This window comes from Vicugna pacos, chromosome 17 (genome assembly GCF_048564905.1).
Source record: "Vicugna pacos chromosome 17, VicPac4, whole genome shotgun sequence".
Lineage (NCBI taxonomy): Eukaryota > Metazoa > Chordata > Mammalia > Artiodactyla > Camelidae > Vicugna > Vicugna pacos.
The window spans coordinates 41,554,187-41,576,836 of NC_133003.1; the positions used below are offsets into that span (position 1 = coordinate 41,554,187).

Below are 22,650 nucleotides of genomic sequence, written 5' to 3' on the forward strand. Positions count from 1 at the left end.
GAGTAAAAGGTAGGGTTTAAATCTTACATGGCTGTCCAGGTAATATTTAATAGTTCTGAATGCAACATAAAGCCATTTAAGTGCTTTGATGGGAGGAGTACTAACTTAACCTACATTAAAGAAAAGAAAAATACTGCCCTGACTGCTGTGCAGAGAATGATTTGGGGAAAGAAACAAGAAAGGAGGCAGGGAAGCCAGTGCCGTGGTCCCAGGAGAGAAGATGGTGACCCGGAGTAGGATGATGTCAGTGGATTTGGAGAGAAGTGGGCAAATGTGACAAACATTCCAGAGTCAGAATCAAAAGGACACATGAAATACGAGTTGCACTAGTTCCCCAAATAAGAGTTTTTGAAGTATTATAATGAGCCCAAGAATTCTTTATCCTATTAAAAATAGTATTCTGTCAGGCTCATTTATCAGCAATATAATCAAAGACGTTTTGGAATGACAGAGCTCATCACTTAACATATGAAAGGCACTCAAAGTCAAGATAGAAAAACAAACGGGGCAAATTCATTCTCTTGTTTTAGAACATAGAAAATTTACAGTCTGTGTTCCAAAGGCACCTAAGAGAGTGCTATGGAATTGCTGTACCATACATAATCTATTTCTTAAAATGTCAATATGTTTGCAATAAGTAATACTCATACCTTCTGAATTATTTTATCCTACTTAACAAAATAGTCATTTTTTTCTCACTTTTTTGCAAGGCAGCTTCTTGCACAGTAAAGATTCTACAAATATTTACATTCCAAGTAGCAGAGCTGTTTGAGATGCTATAAAGTTCTGCCAGCACTTCTATTACAAACCTTTATTTCTTGTTTATAACATGTACATAAAAAGGGGGGAAATAAAACCGTACTATGGATTGAAACTTGGCATACAAAGTTTCAACAAGAAAGTGCATTTCTCCTACAGCAAATTTCCAAAGGGAATGTCCCATAGTGTTCAGGAGACAGACAGTGGTGGGGAAGGGTGCTTGGGGGAAGGACACTTGAGGGGAAGGGACACAAAAACCATTTAGTACACATGATCCATTCTGAATTTTTTATATAAATTAGCTCTCTTCTCTGTCCTCTTTGAGATATGTAATCCGTCAACTTCAAAGAAATGTTTTATCTTAAAATATTCTGCGGCCCCAACATGCTAATTATTGCCTAACATCTTTGCAAAAAGGGTATTATCTAATGCACTATTACATAGCATAAGAAAGGAAACAGCCCACCAGCACAAACTGACTAACAAATGCTAATTAAAACCATAGGAGAGCCTGAGAGAAGCTCACCTTCAGAGAGACAAAGCAACTCCTTAAGATCAAAAAGCTTATTAAAGCCTTTTGGTGGTGATGGCTAAATCAGAGATGGCAAGATCATGCACAGTATCAATAAATCCCCCTGCCATCTGAACATCTCCCAGTGCATAAAATCAACATTATTTTACAGCTAACAACTTACTAAACAGTGACTGGAAAACACAGAACATTGAACCAGTCATATGCTTCTCTGGTGGCACTGCAAAAATATAGTGATATATACAGACCTGGCAGTTTGAAAGGGGCAATTATATTTATGTACTATTTCAGCACAAAACATATTAAGAGTTAATGAGAACTTCAACTTGGACACTTAAATTATGCAGTAAAAACAAAGCTGGAAGATGTGTACTGAATGTATGAAGAATTAGGAACTTATAAAAGAGAAAGACATATTTTGCTAGCAGAGCAAAGAGGCTATTAGTTTGTAATAACTAGGCATATATGAAATGTGACAGTGATAAAACTGAGCATAAATCAGCAATGGAAAGGCTGCAGCTTGTCCACGGCTAATCTTTGCACCAGTTGAAATTGCTCAGCACTTTGGTCCTATTAAATGTTTTGTTGTCATTTTAAGGAACACTTGGGCTATCTGGCTGTGTTGAAAAGGATATTTCAAAGTTAGAGTTCTCCTGGAGAAATAAACTTAATGCCTTCGTGTCTTCAGGTTGACATTAATGACATCCAGACAGCAAGTAGGACATGGAGCTGAATGTTATTGTCTGAGGCAGCCACTGCCTGAATCTATTCCCCTGAAAATCAATTAGCCACTCAGTGCCTCCCTCTGATATCCCATCTTTAGACAGGAGGGCCACACATGTGTATTCAGCCTCACCATTCATCTAAAACAACGTGCACCAAATTGCTCTGTTTCCCTAGTGGATATGGATCCTTTCCGGGATACTCAAACCACATGTTGGCTCTCAACTAACTTCAAGCAAGCATTCAAACACCAGTAATTCCTGAAGCCACTATTTTTATAATTTGCATAGTCTCTTCATGAAGGAGGTGGAATCCTATCAGACATGTTTTATGAACAAGACTTACAAGAACCCGTCTTACTGCACCCAGTGACTGGAGCACATTAGGCACCTTGCTGATGCTGCTCAACTGGATATGAATATTACCCTGCAGTCAATTTCTTCCCTACTACTATGGCCCACAAAGGGTTAAAACCACAGAGTCAGATGCCAGGTTATCCCAGCCAAAGTCCTGTTACAGTTAGTAAACACAGTTAACAAGGCAAAAGTAACATATTTGACTTCAATATTGAGACGTAATAGCTCTTTCAAAAGCAATTACTCCCCCTTTCAATCTCTGAAGGGCTCTGACTCATTGTTCTGGTTAATTCCCATTTTTAATCTATTTACAGATCAAGATTCTTTTTCAACTGGTGTGATATTCATCTCTGTGGGGGCAGACAGAAACAGCAACACGTAGTCTTCCCACTTTTTTTTTTCAGTTATTCTTGCTTAATCATTTTAAAATTATTTCTGGATTTACGTAGTCTTCATAGGAACTGGGGTTTCTGACCTCCCTCCCCACACATCACACATCTCTTGTCCGTTGCTTTCTCTAGCTCTGCTTCCCCACATCTTGGTTTGAGGTGAACACACTGGCTACCCCTTTCGCAGACCTCTGTTCCCCTCCCTTTGGCTCAGAACAGAGATTTGCTCTCCTCACCACAGCGGGCACCGTTTGTTATTAAATCATTCCTCTGGGCGCATCTCCGTGCTGTAAATCAGTAAGCAAATGCAATACAGGGAAGGACACAAGGACTGGCGAGCCGTGGGGAGCTCCGCACAAGCAGAGACCAGAAGCTGATCGTTCATTTCAAGCAAACCAAAAAATATTCTCCAAGGTGCTGTAACTTGGAGTGCCCAGTTGTCACTTTTGGTTTTCTGATCTCAACATTCTGGTACCTGCTTGGTTAGTTTTTCAGGGCTCCTTAGAGAACCAAGAAGCAGCCAAGACTAGGGTCCGGCGATTTCAATAAACCTGGACCACAGCCCATCAGATAAAATCCTGGCAAATAAACGCAACCAGGGATTTCATCCAAGAATGCAGGTTTGAAAGTGGAGAGAAAATGCAGCTCGGAAAACTTGATCGCTAATCTAAGCATCCTCTACATTGGCTTCCTCAGAGCTGAGGGCAGGAAAGAGGTTTCTGACAAAACATTTTAAAAAATAAAAGCTATCCCATTTCCACCTTCAGCACCACAGACCTGGGATTCTTCCTCTATACCCTTGCAGTTCACAACTTTCCTCCCCGCCCCCCTCCCCCAACTTTCATTGCACAAATCCGCTGCGCTAAGGACAAGCCAGCGAAACCCACCTCGCATTTCTCCACGCTTCTACCGAGGATGTGGAGCCTCCCCACCCAGAAGCCAATCCTTGCCCGTGAAGGGAAAAAAATAATCTTCCCGAAGCAAATCGACCCGGAAAGGCAGTTTTTATTCTCCACCCTTCGGGTGCATTTACCTGCAAACAAACTTTGGGGCTGAGGAGCCGTGAAGCCACTGCAGAAAGTTTGCCCTGGCAGATGGCTTATCCCAGTAACCGGGCCAGCGCGACAAGCCAGACATCCCCGACCTACCTGGTCCCTGTAGCGAGCTCACCAAGTGCCCACTCCACCGGCCGGCCAGCCCCTGATCGCCGGGACTCGCGGGGCAGCCGTGCGCACCCGCGCGAGCCGCCGCGTCCACAGCGTCCTGGTCCGCGCCGTTCCCGGCCGAGCCTGCGACGCCCGCCCGCCGGCCAGCCGCCGCCGCCGCCGCGCGCCAAGCTGCTGTGGCCGCTGCCGGCGCCGAGCGAGCGATGCCTGCGCCTCTGCCGCTCCCGCGCGGGCACCGGAGGGAGGGGAGGCGGGCGGGCTGAAGGGAGGGGCGGAGAGCGCGACGGAGCAGCCAACAGGGCTCTGCGCCTCGCGCCTCGGCCGCCCCCCGCGCCTCCGCGCCCGGCCGGACCCCGCGTCGCCCTGCGCTCAGGCCGCGTGCGCCCACGTGCGTCCGGCCTCCGCAGGGCCCCGGGCGCGGCGCCAGAGTGGGGCGGCGGTCAGCGTGTCACCGCTGGGTGGCCTCGTGCGCGCACAGTTGGCCCCCGGGGAGCACGGGGTTAAAGGTAGGGATTTCACTTCTAGGAAAGCTTCCTGCACCTGCGCTCCTACAAGTGCGCAAAGATAGACAATTTTCATATTAAAGCTGGTATTTATTAAGGGTTCGCTATGTGCAGGTAGTGGACTGCGCAATTTAAGTGAATTAGTTCTTGGTTGTCCCCAGAGCACCCCGGATCTCTTATTATTCCCTGATTTAGTGACGAAGAAATCAATTTGCCTAAGGCCTCAATGAGTCAGGTATGAGAATAATCATATTTTTTTTCTTTTTACAAGGACCCTATGAGGTAGATCTTATCACCTTTATTTTCTTAAATACATACAGGCAATGGTTGGTTGGAGAAGCTGGCCTTGAATGAAAGCCTTTTGAAATCCTAACTCCATGCTTTGAATACGTCGGCTAGACTTCCTTCCCCTACCTTGCAAAGGTTTTTCAATGAGCCTTTATTTCTAATCGAAAAACAATTGGAAACAGTCTATCTGTCCATCATTAGGAGAGTAGATGATTAAAATATGGTGGAGACATACGGTGGAACATAATGCAGCCGCTACAGAGAGGGAGGACATCTACTAGCATTGGCATGAAATGACCTTCAAGAGGTATTATCAGAAGAAAGAAAATTCAGGAAAAGCATTTATAGTTTTTGTGCTTGTATACATGTGTGCATGCAGATTTATGCATTCACCATTTCTAGAACGATGTCCAAGGATACTGTTAACGATAGTCCTTGTGAGTAAAACTGAAATTTGGACTGCATTTTATAATTTTTTGACACTGTTTTTAGAATGTAGCATAAGTTTGCTTTCCCTTTATAGTGAAAAACTACTCATGTTTGTTTAATTAGACTTCAACAAGTGTTTCAGACCTGCCCCCTCTTCTCTTTCCTCTCTCTAATCCCTACTGTCAGAGGTACACAACCTCATCTGCCTCATCTGGGGCAGCATCCTGGACCGAAAAGACCTGAAAGGGAGTTTAAGGGAAATGACTGTTCTTTCTCATTTTTGCTCATTTTTCCCAGAAATAAGTTCACCTGCTTAGTCTCCTACATCTCAGAATGGAATTTAAACTTTTGAAAAAACTCCCCTTCAGGGGGTTTAAAAGACCACAGGTAGAATCCAGGCCAATAAGAGGCAGGGCTCTGCTCCCTATGGTGAAGCCCACATATAGGGCCCCAGTCTGTCCTGCTGGCAGAAAGAAACTGCTTCAAAGGTTCAGGTGAGGAAGGGTTCCCACCGGAACTATTTCAGCAGTGATGCCTTCTTTTCCCAGAAGCACAGGGCAGGGGCCTGGCTTACATGCTGGGTAAATGTCTCATCTTGGCCACTTTCGTCCCTGTCTCCCATTTTATCAGGAAACTGTTCTTCCCTGTAAAAGTAATTGCTGGATTAAAAAAAAAAAAGCTGGGGTTATTTATGTTTTAAAAGGGGGGAGACAAGGATAGATAGAGCTCACTACTTTAAATAAAAATAATGTGCTTTTCCCCACCAGAATTAAATTGCAGTAAATTTGAGCTCCTTACAGTCTCTCTACTTAGCAAAAAAAAAAAAAAAAAAAAAAAAAAAAAAAAAAAAACAGGTAGGAAAAGTTGTTTATGATCGTTTCCATTGTTATTGGTTACTGTAAATATTCTTTTTGCTTGCAATCTGGGAACATGTTGGCAAACCCCCTGAGTGTGACAAAATGTTTTATTGGGTAGAACTGTTGTATTCTGGAAGGAGCTGAGAAAACTTTCCATGCAAATTATGCATATGCCTTGCACCTAGCAGGTGCAATTACTGCCAGGCCCACATCCATCACAGGAGTGCCTCTTCTCTTAATACTTTCAGGTTGATGTCTCATAATGTATGCTCCTTCTAATACACACATACATATAGACCCTGTGTAATGGGAAGGGAAAGAGCATTTTCATTGAGGAGGGGGAGCCAGCCCCAGGCAGCAAAATGACAGGGAAAAGACAGGAGAGAAGTTTCTTTAAATTAGAGGGAGAGAAATCTTAACCTGAACCTCCCACTGCCATCTCCAAATAATTAGTCATTTTAAAACTCAGATTACATTGCCCATGCTGGCAAAAGCTGATTAGTGCTGGAAAGGGATTTAATGGAATTTTGAATCTATGGTTGCAGCAGAAGGGGGGACATCCTAAATTTGTAGGAGTAATGATGAGACTTTAGTGTGAGCCCCAGTTTCCTAGAACAGGTAAGAGCTGTGTAAATATATGTATATGGAGAGATATGCTTCATTTTATTTTCTCCCTTTGCTCCAAATGTAAAGCATAATGTGAGTCAACTGAAAACCTGATATTTACTGAAAGTTGATACACAAGAGCAGGTTTAAATAAAATTTCCATCCAATTTCTGGGCCGGAAGCCCAGGAAATTAAAAAAAAAAATTAAAGGCACATGTGGGTCTTCTCAGTGTGAATGCCGGATGGAGTTTTTATTGAATTTGGCCTCAACTGATTGTAGCATTATAAGCAATTCTGCAGTTAAGTTGCAGCAGCCATTTAGATGGCAAATCCTTTTTTTTTTTTTAGGGTATTATAACTAAGAAGAATAACTTCCTCTTTATATGGCACCTTTTATATCAAAGCACTTTAAAGTGTGAGATCATCTTCCCATTATTAAGATACCCCATCTGTGTTGGAATATAGAAGCTATTTCATGCCACTGACACCACATAACAGTTATTTGTTTGCCTGTTTATTGTGTAGCAGAAGGAAATGGAGAAAAATACCTGCTAAACCCACAGACTGACATTCTTAGGTTAAAGTATAAATTGGACTGTAGCCAAGTTACTAAGTTAAACATATCCATTTCTAGGAAAAGGCTTTGGTGAGGAGTCTTGTAGTTCCTGTGGGTGGAAAGACAAGTCCTAATGGACTTTGCTGTGTTACCATCCCCGAGTGTGTATCTAGCTGTAGAGATTGCAGAATGGTCATCTCTCCTGATGGGGTGGGTGGTTCTGAGGGGTTCCGTGAGTCTGACTAAGGCGTAATAGTAAGGTTTCAGCATCCAAACTGGAGTAAAAATTGAGATTTTTATATAAACTGGATAATAGAGGCAAAAATTCTTCCATGAAACTTACCGTAAATGTCTGTCCATTGAATACCCTATTCAAGCAAGTTCTCCATTTTTCTAGTAAGAGGGTCAGACTGGAGGATTCTGGAAACATGAAGGCATACGAAATGCTTAGCACTGTGCCTGGAACTTAGCTTTGGGTTCCAATCAACTATAACTAAATCAGGCGTCTACTCACTTGTTTTCTCCTCTGAAGATGACTGCCAAACTTTCTGCCTGGAATAGCTCTGCTGTCATTCTCTTTACTTCACAGATGTGATACTTCCCTATGTGATACTTTTTTAACATGTTTTTTGTTGCCAGAATCTCTCACTAGAATGTAAGCTTCAGGAAACTAGGGACATTTTTTGCTTGTTTGTTTACTGCTGCATTCACAGCCCCTAGCACATATCTGACCCACACATGATACCTGTACTGTTAATGGTTGTTTAATGATTGAAAGAGCTTCCATTTCAATGTGTCAGGCACCGTGTTCATTGCTTATACCCAGTACTCTGCAACTCTTAAAACTACTCTACAAGGTAACTATTGTCTTACCATCTTTTTATAGATGAAGGAACTAAGACACAGAGAAGTGAACTCAGCTATTTGGAAGCTCTACTCTGACAGAAACGGTAAGAGCAAGGCTTGGTCTTGAATTCAGGGTCTAATGTTGGACTCTGCTCTCTGTACATCCTCTGTGAGGTTAAGTGGACTTTGCTCCCTAGGTAGTCCAGCACTTGTAAAACTTTAATGTGCCTGCAACTGGGAATGTGGTTAAAATGTAGATTCTGATTTAGCAGCTCTGGGGTGAGGCTCTGCATCTCTAGCAAGCTCCCAGATGATGCTGGCTGGTGCTGCTGGTCCAGAAATCAGACTTGGAAGAGCTATGTTTTCATGCTAACATACAATCCAGCTGGCACATTCCAAACTTCAGGGATGGAAATTAATGGAAGTTAAAAACAATATTGGAATCACTTATACAGTTACGAAATCATAGAATTCGACTTAGAATTATTTCTTCTATGTTTATAGTGACTAGTCCAAGGTAACATCTTAATATTAATTTCCTCTACAAAAGAAGAAACTGAGGCACAGAAAGATTATATAACTTTTCCCAGTTAATTGGTGTTAGAGCTGAGATGGTGACCACCTGATACCTGTCCTCTTTTTGATCAGAAAGCACTGGCTCCTATTGATCAGTGTTTTAAAAGTAGATTTCATGGAAATTTGAAATGGCAACAGACTGACAAGGTTAAGAGAGTTGGTAAACAGGGTATGCCCATGTGTAGTTAGCAACTGAACTTTGATAGGGATGAGCCTGTTGCAAACTGAGGAAGAAATGAGGCCTTTTGAAGTTCAGAGCTCTTGAATTAAGAACCTATTACATAGCATGCTAAAGACTATTGTGTATAACAGTCCTTCCCCCAGGTATGTGACTATATACACAAGCACTGGAAGTTTCCCATTCAGTAATTCTATTTATGGGATTTTTTTTTGCCCCAATATAAATGAGACTAACACTGTCTTTCCTACTTAAATATGATCATGTTTTGGAAAAAAGGTTATATACATACATTACTTCATTGAAAATATGGGCTTTTGCACAAAGTGACTGCCTTCCATTAAGTTACCTCAACAATTTTTTTTTTTACTTTTGGTTTCAACAAATATGTTATCAGTCTGTCTTTCTAAAATGTTTCCCCCAAGACTGCCAAAATTTCTTGGGAAAAAAATGAAGATTACTTTATTTAATATAAAATATTCTTTATATATTTATATTTTAATTCTGCTCATATTGTTATAAGGATGCAAATTTTTTGACAGTAGTAAATATATTGTTGTTAAAATTGAGCTTCTGCTCTGTGTGTGTCTTTGAAATGCTTTATGTATCTAAAAAAAATCTTAGCCAATATGTTGAGGCAAAAGGTGTTTTTCTAAACTGAAGGCAAAATAAAGTTCTTCACAGGGGAGTTTGAGAATGAAAAACAAAAGCTGTTTCTTTATGAATAGAGGATGACTAGTATTAGCTGAAAAAGTATCTTGGATGAGGGATAAAGAATGAAAAGAAAGATTGGTTTAGTCAGCTCTGGCTGCTAAAACAAATTACCATAGACTGGCTGGCTTAAGCAACTGACATTTATTTCTTAGACTTCTGGATGCTGGAAATGTGAGATGAGTGTGCCAGCACGGCTAGACTGGTTAGCTTCTGGTGAAAGCCCTCTTTGTGGTTTGCAGATAAAGATGCATATCTTTATATGGAAGAGAGCAGAGAAAGAGAGAGCAAGTTCCTGGTCTGTTCTTACAGGGACACAAATCCCATTCATGAGAGTGCCACCCTCATGACCTAAGCACCTCCCAAAGGCTCTACCTCTTAATACTGTTGAATTTAATCATATTATAGCCAGTTATTTTACCAATGAAAGTGAGTTTATTCAGGAGTAGCCAGAGGAACTGTAATTCAGGATATGCAAACTATGATGGAGCATAGGCATGTCCAGAGAACAAGGAAGGAGGACTTGCTTTTATGGGGCAGGGCTGGGGTGGTGGTGGTGTGGGTTTGGTTCTAGGGGCTGTAATAACCAAAGAGCCCACTGAAGGAAGCTGAGAGTACAAAGCATGGAGGTTTCTCACTGGTTGAGCTGCTGCAGTCTGATTGGCTGGGCTGTCATAGGGCAGACTAATGTTTTCTCCACCCTGCTCGTAGATAATAAAGTAGGCAAGGCCTTCCTGTCTGAGATGAGATGTCTCTTCCTATTTGTAGTAAATGACTTTGCATGGCAGACGTGAGAGCTACCCCAACAGGCCTGCCCAGACACCAATTTTAGCTGAGGTTGCTTTAGTTCCACAATACCATCACATTGGGGGTTAGGATTTCAACATATGAATTTTGGGGGGACACATTCAGTCCATAACAATGACACAAAGTAAGTTGAGGTAAATACTATGCTAGATAAAAATCATTGAAAGGAAGACCAAGAGACAAGAAAGGAGAACAAGTTCGTTGGTTTGATTGCCATCATCAGATCCTAATGAGTCTACAAGGTAGTATGATGAAAAATATTTTCACAAGATTTATAGACATCTCTACCAAATGGATCTTTTAGTTATGAAAAAGGAAACATAAGAAATAGTTTTACATTTTACCCAGTTTACCCCACTGAAATGCTTTATTTAAAATAACTTAATGTAGCATTAATACAGGTAACCATAGGTATAAATCAGCACTAATTAATTCTGTCCCAATTGTGGAACGTCTCACTGTAGCCACTTGAGCTATAAAAATAAAAAGAGACCTGTTTCCACTATTTGCTAATAACCTAGCAGTGTCTTAGGGAAGGAATAATTTCTATACTTGGTCACAACTGGCTGAAACACAAAGAACCATTTCTTTCCTCCAGAGGTTGGAGGAAAAGCAGCTGATTTCTAACATTCTAATGACCACATTTGGACCTCTCACATGGCTCACCACACAGCATAGAGTAAAATCTTCATTGAATGAGTATGTGTTAAGTGGTAAATTTCTAAAATTCTTCTTGATTACATGCTATTTATTTTGATGACCTCTTTTCGATTTTTTTTTATTTTTGTCAATATGATTAAAGGGAAAGAGATTTTCCTCATTGAAACACACACTTCATTATGCTAAAATGTACTTTCCAGAAACTGATAACTACAGTCTTTTAGCCTAGTGGTTCTGAGACTTTTGCTACATATTATAATCACTTAGGGAACTTAAAATCTGGGTGCCCTGGTTTCACCTTTTAGTGATTAGTTTGAAATCTCTGGGGTGCAATACCCAGGTATCAGTATTTCTTTAACCGCCCACATAATTCAACTGTGCAGCCAAGTCTGAGAAGTATTGTGGGTTGAAATGTGTCCCCTGAAAAGATGTGTTGAAGTCCTAACCCCAGGTACCTGTGAATATGACCTTATTTGGAAACAGGTTTTTTTTTGCAAAGGGAATTAGTTAAATTAAAAGGAGGTTTAACAGAATTAGGGTGGGCCCTAATCCAATGACTGGTGTCCTTTTACGAGGAGGGGTATTTAGACATACAGGGACAGGAGAATGCCCTGAAAAGACACAGAGACAGACAAGCACAGAGGGAAGACAGCCATGTGAAGGTGGAGGCTGAGATTGGCATTGTATAGCTGTAAGCCATGAAACACCAAGGATTTCCAGAAACCACAGGAAGTAAGAAGAGAGGCTTGGGACAGTTGCTCCATCTGAGCCACCAAGAAGGAACCGACACTGCTGATAACTGCGATTTTGGACAGTTAGCCTCCTGAACTGTGAGAGAATACATTTCTATTGTTTTAAGCTACTGAGGTTGTAGTAATTTCGCGGCCCTAGCAAATGAATACAGCGCTTCTTAGTGGATCCAAGGACGAGGCTGGCTTGCAGTTTGTGATTCCTCCTTTTCATCTCACTTAGTCATCCAGCTGAATTGGTGGGCGGGTTCTAAATGGAGAGGCGTTTTCACTGACTGTGCCAGAGCAGATATTCTGCCTCCTCCTGTTCCCCCCTCACGCCCCACCTTGGCCATTAAGCCAGGCAGGAAAATTCAAAGCACTTATTTGGATGAAACATCGTTTCTTTGGATCATTATAGTTTTAGGGATTAGGCTTTGCCACTTGTTAGTCCAGGCATTTGTTTGCTTACACGCTTTCTAACACGGTCCATAAAATACTGTGTGAGTCAACTGACTCCAGTGTCTTCTCTTTTAGCCAAGTCCAGGGTTGCAGGATTCCATCAGTATAACCAAAACATTTTATAATTCGAAAACTATGGAAAGGAAATGGCTTTCTTCTTCTAGAATCTTTTGGCCAAGGTGACAGGTTCCCAAATATAGTTTCCCATAAAATCATCTCTTCTAATTGTTCATTCATTAATTATGAAATGACCCTACACCACAAACTATTTTAAAGATGTGATTCAAAGAGACTTTAGCTGACTTGCAATCATTTTCAAACTATTATCACAATTATCTCAATCATGGGGAAGATAAGTATAGGCATGTTTTGGACATGAGTGCAAACAACCTAGTAATTAAAAGCTGATAAAGCAACCATCTTCCCACTCAGCTGTTCTAGATGATTAAATAAGTAACTGCCAGTGTGACTCCTGCTAATGAGTTGATATTCTGGTTATAGCATGAATGTGTGTAAAACTTCAGAGCAGGTCTGGAAGCTTATAAATTATAATCCCTAAGATGATTGTTATGTATCTGACACCCGGCCAACACAAACTAGATCTACAAATGCAGTTATGCAATTACAAAAGCATTGGGAGAGTTATCAAGTGAGATATTTTATGAGAGTTAAATACACAAAATAGAGGTAACTTAACAATTAAGGGTTGGTGAGTCCCATGAATAGAAATACCGCTGGTGGAGAGAGAGGGCTCCTAACTTCTGTTACCAAAGATTGCAAGTTTCTTGAAATAAGCATTCCTGGTATTTCGGCTAGTCCTATTTTGACCACTAGGCAAATTTCTCTGGGGCTATTTCTGGCTTTTACATCCTCAGGATCCTTAGCAGGGAAAACATGCATAATAAAAGGAAGGCGGAAGATTTCAGTAATACTACTCACATGACTGGAGAGGAGAAAGATCTCTCTCCCTGTGACCGCTGATGTATTTTATACTGAGCTGATGGCCTACAAAATAATTTGTGGCACCCAGTGTGAAGTAAAACTGTGGGACCCCTTGTTCAAAACACAGGAAAAAAGTGTTGTCGTGATGTTTTTTTATTTGCTGTTTAATGTTCTAAGTAAAGGAGAATTAAAAATGTTAAATTTTAGCATGAATTTTACCATGCATATTTATGTTGTGTAATGCTGATTTTAAATGCAAATATAAGAGCATTTAACTCATATGTGGTATCACCGAAATTACACAATTTGTATTTTGTAGCTTCTACTTGCGTATGTATTTTGTTCTTCCCAGCACAATGGAAATGCTGGAGAAAGCCAGCTCAGCTGTTGTTAGTATATCTGATATGCACGCGTTCTACCAATACTGTCTATTTTGGGCTTATTGATGAATGAGGAAGGACTGGAAGGAAAAGGAAACATGGATTGCTCTTTCAGTTTCCTTCTGTGCCATAATTTTCACATTCATGGTGGACTAGTCCACAGAATAACAGTGAATAAGAAAGGATGTAATAGGGTTCTTTGGTTGTTACTATTTCTCAGCATGCCATTGCCCTCTTTCTGCATTGGAAGCAAAATTCTGATTGCAATGGAAAATGTGGCCTCTCAGGGCTATCAACACCTTGCTTACTCAGTTGTGGATGTAACCAGCTTACTTTTTACTCAGTTTGAATCTTGCTGAATTCCCAGGCAGGATGAGTGCACCGGAAGTCTGTGCTGATAGACCTTCCAGAACACTCTTTATGAATGGCACAAGGACTGTCAGATGCGAGGACTGTACTTGTCTCCCCTGCTTAAGCACGTACTCTGTTGTCCAATGGATTTCATCAACAATACACAAGTCCAAAGATAAAATTATTGTTAAGAATTTCAAAGCAAGCATGACATAGCATTAAACCAAGAGCAGGACAACTACACAGGTCACATCACCACAAAACCCCCTGGGCAAAGCTATTATTAAGTCTATAATTATAATTGTCAAATTTAACTGTGTCCTTCCACTAGCATATAACATTCTGGATTTATATGTAAGTTTGGGGTAGTAGCTAAAGACATTTAATCCAATAGGTTACGTGAGCTGTATTAAAAAATAAGAGTTTTCATTTTTTAGCTCTCCTATTGAAATTTAGACTCATTAAAAATCGATTATTTCCTTGTATGAAATAGCTAAGCACTAGGTCCCTGAGTATATTCTTTCCTTCCTCCCTTCCTCCTTCCCTCCCTCTGTTTTTCTTTATTTTGCGAATGTCCTTTCCTGGACTCATGTTGGAAATTTGCTACTGGGAACTACCCACACTCAATACTCTGGAGCTCCAAAGTGATCTAACAAGGCACAGGCAGGTAGTATTTAGTAGAGAACAATGTAATTCCACAAGCAGTCACACCCTTCCTCTTCTGCACACATTTATATGTATTGAGATTTTGGGTTTTTTAAAATTAGTATAATCATTGATTCTGGTGTCTTTTTCTTAGGGAATAACTTTTATTCCTCCATGTTTAATAAGTGATGATAGATTTCTTAGTTGTGTGGCTTTGTGATTCATTGGTAGAGCCTTTGAGGGTAAATCTGCGTTTTCTGCATTGTTCATCTATTTTTGCCACCACTCCTTTTTAGAGAGTTCTTGCATTTAAAATTTAGATCATTAACTTTAAGCAAGAAATAGCAGAATCTCAAAACTGGCATACGTTACAGGAAAGCAGCCTGGGGGCTACACATACTCTTCCAAGTTTTAATACTCCCAGGTGCTGCTTTTGTTGAAAACACTCCAACTCTATGTTGTATTTGGTATGCTGGCCTGCTTACCAAGAGTGCAAATCTACTGTAAACCTTATTCTTAATAAGGCTACAAGGATCAGAGCCAATCAAAAAAGGAACAGCCTTCATAAATATTCACACTTCACCAGAGACTGAGCTGTAACAAGTAATGAATAGTCATAGGGAATCTCATCATTGACTGAGACCCATCAATGCAAAAACAAAACCCCCTTTCCAAAAACAAAATAAATGAAACATGTCTGTAAAATACAGCTAAGAGTAGTATTATGAGAACAATTATTTCAGTTTAGAGATGTCTCTGTTATATTCCATATATCACTTATTTTCTCCCTTCCTGATTAAATATCGATTTTTAAATATATATTTATCTGTTTTAAACACCTATTTTCCCCATATACCATTGTTTTCTCTTCTACTTGGATAATTGTGTGTTCAGATATCCACAGACAGCAGTAAGATACATGCATTTTCTCTGTATAGCACATCTGTTGGCTTGCAGGACTCATGGGAAGGCAGTAGGTGATTTTTTTAAGTGTTTTCTGGCTTGTGGTAAACATTTCATCCTAAAAACTGGAAAACCACTTGGTTCAACTACCCTCAATTTGAGAATAAACTATTTGGACTTAAAATATAGAGTGGGTAGAGGCATATGGGCTACAATGAGTCAGAAAGTATCCTGGACATTAAATCTGGGAAAGCGGGGGGGAAATGTGTCTCTCCTTCCTTATTTCTCCCTTTACTGCATGTTAAATAGAATTGTCCAAGCCTCCAACCTCCTGCATCTGTTGCAGTGTTTTGTAGATTAGATATTTGGAAAGCAGTGTTGTGTTTCTGAATCTGTCTTAAATGTGATCAGCTCTCTGTTCTGAAACCCATGCAAATATAAACGATTTTGTAGGTATGTACTACGAACAGGGCACCTCTGCTTGTGTGATGTACTTGTCCTCTCCACACATGCCATGTATCTGCAGGATTAAACTCTAAGAGAGACTCAGAAGAATCTAAGTATTTTAATGTATATGTGAAGTAAGCCCATGGACTATTTAACACTCTTATTATCCACCTCTCTTTCTTTTTTTTTTTTAATAAACTGACTTAGAGCAAATTAATTTCATAATCTGTCATCTTTTCCTCAACCATCTCTACCTTCAAGAAACTTGCAACTGCCTACTAAATTAAATATAAATTCCTCAACTTTACGTCCTGCTTCTTCTCATTGGTACTCTCTACCATGCTTTGGGTACCAAATAACAGATACTCAAATGAAAAGGAAAATATGTTTGTTCATAGAACTAAAAAATCCAGGGCTAGCTTTAGACTAAGCTAGATCCAGAGCCTTAAATCATCTCCCCAGCACTCAGGCTCTCGGTTTCCTTTGGCCTATACTATCCTTAGCATTAAATTCAGTGTCAAACCTGTTTTCACCATTTGGCGATTCCTGGCAGCTCCAGGCCTACATCCTTACAGTTTGAGTCCATCTGAATACAACCGCTCTTCATCCTAACAGTTACAAAAGAACTGTTGTTGTGTGCAAGCCCTAGATAGAATGAAGTCTCACTGCCCTTACTGGCCTAGCTTAGGTTTCTTGCTTATCCTTAATCCAGTCTCTGGACCAGAGGAGATGATGCTCTGATTGATGGGCTTGAGTTGTATTCCCACCCTTGGAACTAGACAGTGTCAGCTCCCCTCAACCACATGGATTGTGATTCTCATAGGAGAAGTAAGGTCCTGTAGATAAATGAATGGAGAATTGAGTCTGGGCACGAACTAACAATAGGCATTTATCAGAAACCACAGCCTACATTTCTTATCTTCATCTATTTCCTTAAAACAACATGTTGTGGAGACCTTCCTGGTTGTCTCAGCTACTGCAGAGGGGGATGGCAGTGGAGATTCTTTGTCTCACTGGAGGTCATGAGTACCAGGCATGGTCTTAGGAAGCTATAGTCTTCTTCCCAAGAGGCTGCAGTCAGCCATATAAGATTTCCAGGAAATCTTTCTACCAGTTCTTAATCTAAAACCTAGCCTTGAAACCATGCCTCGTTCCCAAATTGGGTCTCTGTTAAGACAAAGGTTTAAATTCGGCTCAGAGTTTTCATGGTGGTAACCTCTTTGAGATGTTTAATTATACAGTCAATATAGGTTGAGTCATTTACTGCACATTGCATAGCGAGGATGGTAGGTTAATTGTTCAGACACCTGGGACCTCCAAAATTGAATTAAGCCCCTCAGACTCTCACAGTAGTGTAGTGGTCAAATTATCATCTCAGTGAATCCCTCCAGTTACCTCCCCATTGGTCTATCCAGAGGCCATTTCTGATAGGTGTAAGTCTGCTAGGCAGTAGATCCCCAATAGAAAATAGGATACAAAGACGTTAAAACATAAAAAAATTACCACAAATTTTGTAACCTACTTTTGGCATTACATTTTTTTTAATATCCTGGGAGCCTCAAAAAAGGGAAGCAGCCTCTGGCCTTCTGTTCCAAACACCTTTAAAATTATACACTCTTTTTATATAAACTTTCCAGATGCCACTTTCCTCTAAACCCTCATAGCAAGTTCTAAACTTTTCACTGAGTCTTCATATCTCTGCTTTGAATTAGTTGTTGTGTCCAAGCCCTAGGTAGTAACCTTTTGAGTTCAAGGCCTGTTTGTACCTTGCCTATGCGATATTTATATTTTTTATGATGTACTTATTCAAGTCTTCCAATAGTGTCATGGTCACCTGGAGGACAGAACCTGTGTTCCATTTATGTATGTACCTAGTAAGAGCCTGGCACAGGACTCTGTATACAGAGTCAGTATACAATTCATAGTCATTGAGATGCCATGCATCTCAGTCCACATTTACATTAGAAAGGTCTCTATCTGCTTGTATCCTTATGGTCTAGATTGTAGCTGGTAATGAAATCCATATTTGTCTTACTCCTGTGAATTTATAAAGGGTTGTCCCTCTGAGAAGTAGTTCTTACCGACACTGCTAACTCTCAGATCAGACAGAACTGATCACTTACCTTTGGCTCATTCCGTAGATCTTCCACTTCACCATATGTTTGCTTCTCTCATGTTGCATGTATTAGTTGATGTGCTTGTCTCACTTTCTTATTCTGTGAGCCCTTCAAAAGACAAGAACTATGGTTTTTTTTTTTCATTTCTGTATCCTCAGCACCTAAATCATAAGTTTTGGTCTATAATTATTTTTCATGTTATATTAAATAGGATGACCTAATGAACATAACACAATTAAGATAATTCCTTCAGAGGTGTAACAGTTAACTGTCGCCATGATAACACTTCATAACAAACTATCCCAAGATTTGGTGGCTTATGATAACAGTCATTTATTCCTGCCCATGTGTCTGTGGTTTGGCTGATCTATCTGTGCTTCCAAGTGTGGGTCCAGCTGGACTAGGCTCCTCACCACAGACTGGGCTCAGTCTATACCACATATGCTGACCCAGGGAAACCCTTCTCCTGGTGCCGGCAGTAGTGCAGGGGAACAAGTCCTACTGCGTAATCATTCCAAACCTTTGCTTGCATCATGATACTGATACCAAGTTGGTAATAGTAAGAAACAAGGATATATTGTACAGCATTGGGAAATATAGCCATTATTTTGTAATAACATTAAATGGAGTATAATCTTTAAAAATATTGAATCACTATATTGTACACCTGAGACTAATGTAATATTGTAAATCATTTATACTTCAATTAAAAATAATAGTATCACGTTGGTTAAAAAAAAAAAAAAAGAAATGGCAAAGCCTAAAGCCAATGGGTGAGTGAGTACACTTTGACTCTACGAGAAGAACTGAACAATCTTGGAGCAAGGGGCATAAGTAAGTACAGGCAGGGGTGAAGAACTGTGGCCAACATTTCCATCTGGCATCTCAGGTTATAAAGAAGATTCATGAAAGAAATACCCTAGAGTGGATAGTTTAATGTAGCCATTGCTGTTCTGGGATTTATCTATGGTCGCCATCCAAGATACCGAAGGATGATTCTCCTTTAAGTCACATTTGAAGATCTCCTGAGTTGAGCGTAGGGTTGTCTTTACTGCATTCACAATACAAATTGTCTACATTTATGGATATCAGAATGTTGCTGTCCTGTGCCTACTAAATCGAAGGTTAGTTTCTATCATGACTAGATTTTTGTCCTTATTATGACCTTCGTTTTGAAGTTTTGAAATCCACCCCCACCTCAGTGAAGTCACCTCCTTAATGATTACTAACAATCATGACCCTCTCTTCAGAGAGACAGTGTTATTTAATTGCTTTCCTCCTCATAATCAAGTCAGACTCCATTAACAGTTAAGGATTTATTTGAATTTGTAAGTGAGTATGATTTTAATACAAGTTTATGCAGTAGTTCCAAGGTTTAATATTTTGCACCCTCTGCTGGGGGAAAAAAATCACAAAGAGAATTATAGCAGATGTGGAAAAGCAAGTGATTTAGAACATGAAGTAAAAGCCTTGGATTAGAAGAACCCTTGGCCCATAAAAGTCTTTCATTTTGTAATTAGTTTGAGAATATGTTTCTATAACTTTCCTTGCATAAACAATATATTATGAAATTTAAATTCATGAACATTAACCTAAAAATATCCAAGCTTATGATTTATGGGATGCAGAGATCTGAAAAAAATCCCTTTCAAGCCTTCCCTATGGGTGCATTTTGGAATATATTGAGGTTAAATCCCATTGATAAAAGCCCAAACTATCAAGAAAAGGAAATACTAAATATCTGAAAAACTGAGACTTAAATGGTACTTTCCATTAAGAAATCCACAAGCTAGTAATTTTCTGTTCTGCATTCCACAAAAGAGGTTGTCAGCTTATGCAGTACTTGAATTATAAGGAAACAAATACCTTTTTGTTTCAGAAATAAGTTTAAATGCTGTAACCTCTTACAGTGAATTACTAAGAATGCTAATGGCAATATCCACCGGCATGAACTTTAATTTAAAGGTCTCCACATAATGGCAAAGACAGCCTAAAATTTCTTCTTGTTAGTTTCAAACATAAAATAAATCTGAACTTCATAAAGTCTTTCATAAGATGGAAGAAAGTAGCTATGTCTGAACCATTCGCCACCTCTTATTCTTAACAGGTGAACAGTTTCATCAGAGTGAAATGATCACTTAGAATGACAAATATTTTAAATGGAAAAATATGAGATTCTGACAGATCTATTTCTTTCTAAAGCCTTATACCTGTACACACATCTGTGTGACTCTCCCAGTTTATGCTGAATGCACTAATGTATTGTTGAAAGTGGTCAGAACTATCCATTTCCCACCCTTTTATAATTCACTCTTGAAAGAATATTTCAGCTGACACGGCTGTCTCAGTAGCCTCTGGAGCAACACAAACCTGGTATTTTCTAATCTGAGGTTATTTTTTTGGTCATCAATTCTATTTCCAAACATCTGACAGTCCTTGGTGTTCTTAATTAGAATGGTAGCACATCTATTGATCATTATCTTTATGACTTCAATTTTCGCCTCAACTTGTAACAAGTTCGTAAGCAGGTTTTCACAGACCTTGTCTATTGCTCTCTGAATCACATCTACTAGCACTTACTAAGCCAGTCTGACATCATTTGATAAGTAAAACATGTATTCTTAGATTGTAAATCAAAAATAGAATGGTTTACTTCCTGGGAAGCGACCTTGAAGGCAAAATGGTAAATTCTGATCACAGTCTTTCTCTTCCTTTCTCTCTCTCTTGTTTCTCTCTCCATCTCTCTATTTCTGTCTTTTTCATAAAGCCACACACTTACAAAAAAATTGAAATCATATATCAAAATGTAAAATAGTAATATGAATAAAATGACAAGTCCTGATTTTGTTGCTAGTCTTTAAGTGGTACAGGAGGCATACAAGTAACCTTTGTAAATACAGCCCTTCTAAACTGTGCCATGTATGGGAATACAGGGAAAAGAAGCTAAAAGTTCACTTAATTGTATTTTCCACAGGTTGATGTTATGTAAAGATTTCATATAACCCAGTCTTTCCTTTTCAGCTTTCTCTTTCATGTTTTGCAACATAATGCTGTTTTAGTAGACCCTGTGCCTTTAATAGCATTTTCAAAATGCTATCCTTGTTCACTTATTCATGTGTTATAACCTTTCCAGAGTATCTTCCCTTTTCATTTCTACTTCTTCACATTATCTCCAGCTTATCTACAATAATTAACCATAAAAAATATTTTTCAAAAATGTCAGCATAAAGTGATATTTTTTCCTAAGGCTAGGACTAATCTAATTAATTATTTAATGAATTCCAATTAATTAATTATGTCACATATATGTCCTTTCAACACAAATTTGGATAGAGCTGATGAACCTTTATGCTTTTGGATCCAGATCCCCACTGCAGTTTTCTCCTGAGGTGGGGAAAACACTTTGGTCCATCAGTAACATTCATTGTGTGGATTTCTCAATTCATTTTCTTACCACGTAGAGAAAGACTTTAGAGTCTGTCTCATCTTCATTCTTGCACTAGTGCTTTCCCATGAACACTCCCACCCCCTGTGATAGGACTCTTTCAGTTGCATGTAACAGAAAACACAATCAAACTAGATCAAGACAAAAAAAAAAAAAAGGAGTTGATTTATTCATGATGTAGCAGGGAATGATACAGAGTAGTTCTCAGAATGAGAGGAAGAGATCTAAGGACTTAGGTACTGAAAACGAATCTCAGTGCTTCCCAGATACTGTCTGTATGTGTATCTTCCATATCTGCATCTCTCTATATGGGCCTCTTCCTGTATAGCTCAGCAAAGCTCTTTCCATGTAGTGAAGATCATGGCTGCTTAAAACACCAATTTCAAAACCAGCAAAGATCCAAGTTCTCACTGTCTGGTCATCTGGGGAAGGCATCGATGGGCCCTGCTTTGATTCACATGTTCACCTCTTGAACTAATCACAGTTGCCTGAGTTTAAAAAACTATGAATCACATATAATTTCTGTTTCTGTGGGTTCTAAATAGTCAAGTATGGGCAGTTTCTTATGGTTCAACTGAACAAGGATCAGGCCAGGGTCACAGGCTACCCTTGGGGCGAGATGGGCTTTTACAGTGAACTGAAGAAGGATAAGAAAATGGCCAGAGAGCTGAAAAATCAGTTACTATGTAGCTCCAATAAAATATTTTATATATTTCAACAACTTAAGGCCAGTAATATAATCTTTATTATATGAGGACTTGAACCATGGAAATACACGTGGAGCAACACAAACCTGATCTTTTCAAATCTGATCTTTTCAAATCTGAAGTTATTTTGCAGGTCACCAGTTCTATTTCCAAGCATCTGAAAGGCTCTGGTAGTCTTAATTAGAATGGTAGAGGCAGTTCTATGTGTGTGTTTATATATGTATATATAAATGATGTTCATGCTGCTGGCTGTGCTGTGAGTAAATTCATATATATATAAATTTATATATATATTTTTTTCTTATACTAAAGTGGATTTTACTCTTAATGATCATGTTTCATATGCTAAATTTCTTAACATATTAAGCATTTCATACCCAGTTCTTAACTAATTGAGAACCATATTCTGAAATGTTTTATATCTTCTTATACAAAGTCACTATTCTGTATTAGAAAATGAGTGTTTATTTATTTAGGAGCCTATAAAAGGATATATCTTCAGAAGTCTTTTAAATTGAGGGATATGGAAGAAATATGGGCCAACCAATTGAAATAGAGAGGTGAGGAGTGTATTCTCAGAG

General features: G+C 39.4%; 1 protein-coding gene across 3 annotated transcripts in view; it reads right to left on the reverse strand.

Annotated features, from left to right (window-relative positions):
* Positions 1 to 4,337, reverse strand: part of CNTN3 (contactin 3) — a 299,279-nt gene extending 294,942 nt beyond the window's left edge. Inside the window, exon 1 of one of the 3 annotated variants that reach the window (XM_072941732.1) lies at positions 3,908 to 4,321. The gene's annotated coding sequence lies outside the window, so the exon portion shown is untranslated. Of the gene's footprint in view, positions 1 to 3,907 lie in introns of all 3 variants that reach the window. The other 2 variants (XM_072941733.1, XM_072941731.1) reach the window with 2 other exon arrangements.
* Between the last annotated feature and the right edge of the window lie 18,313 nt (positions 4,338 to 22,650).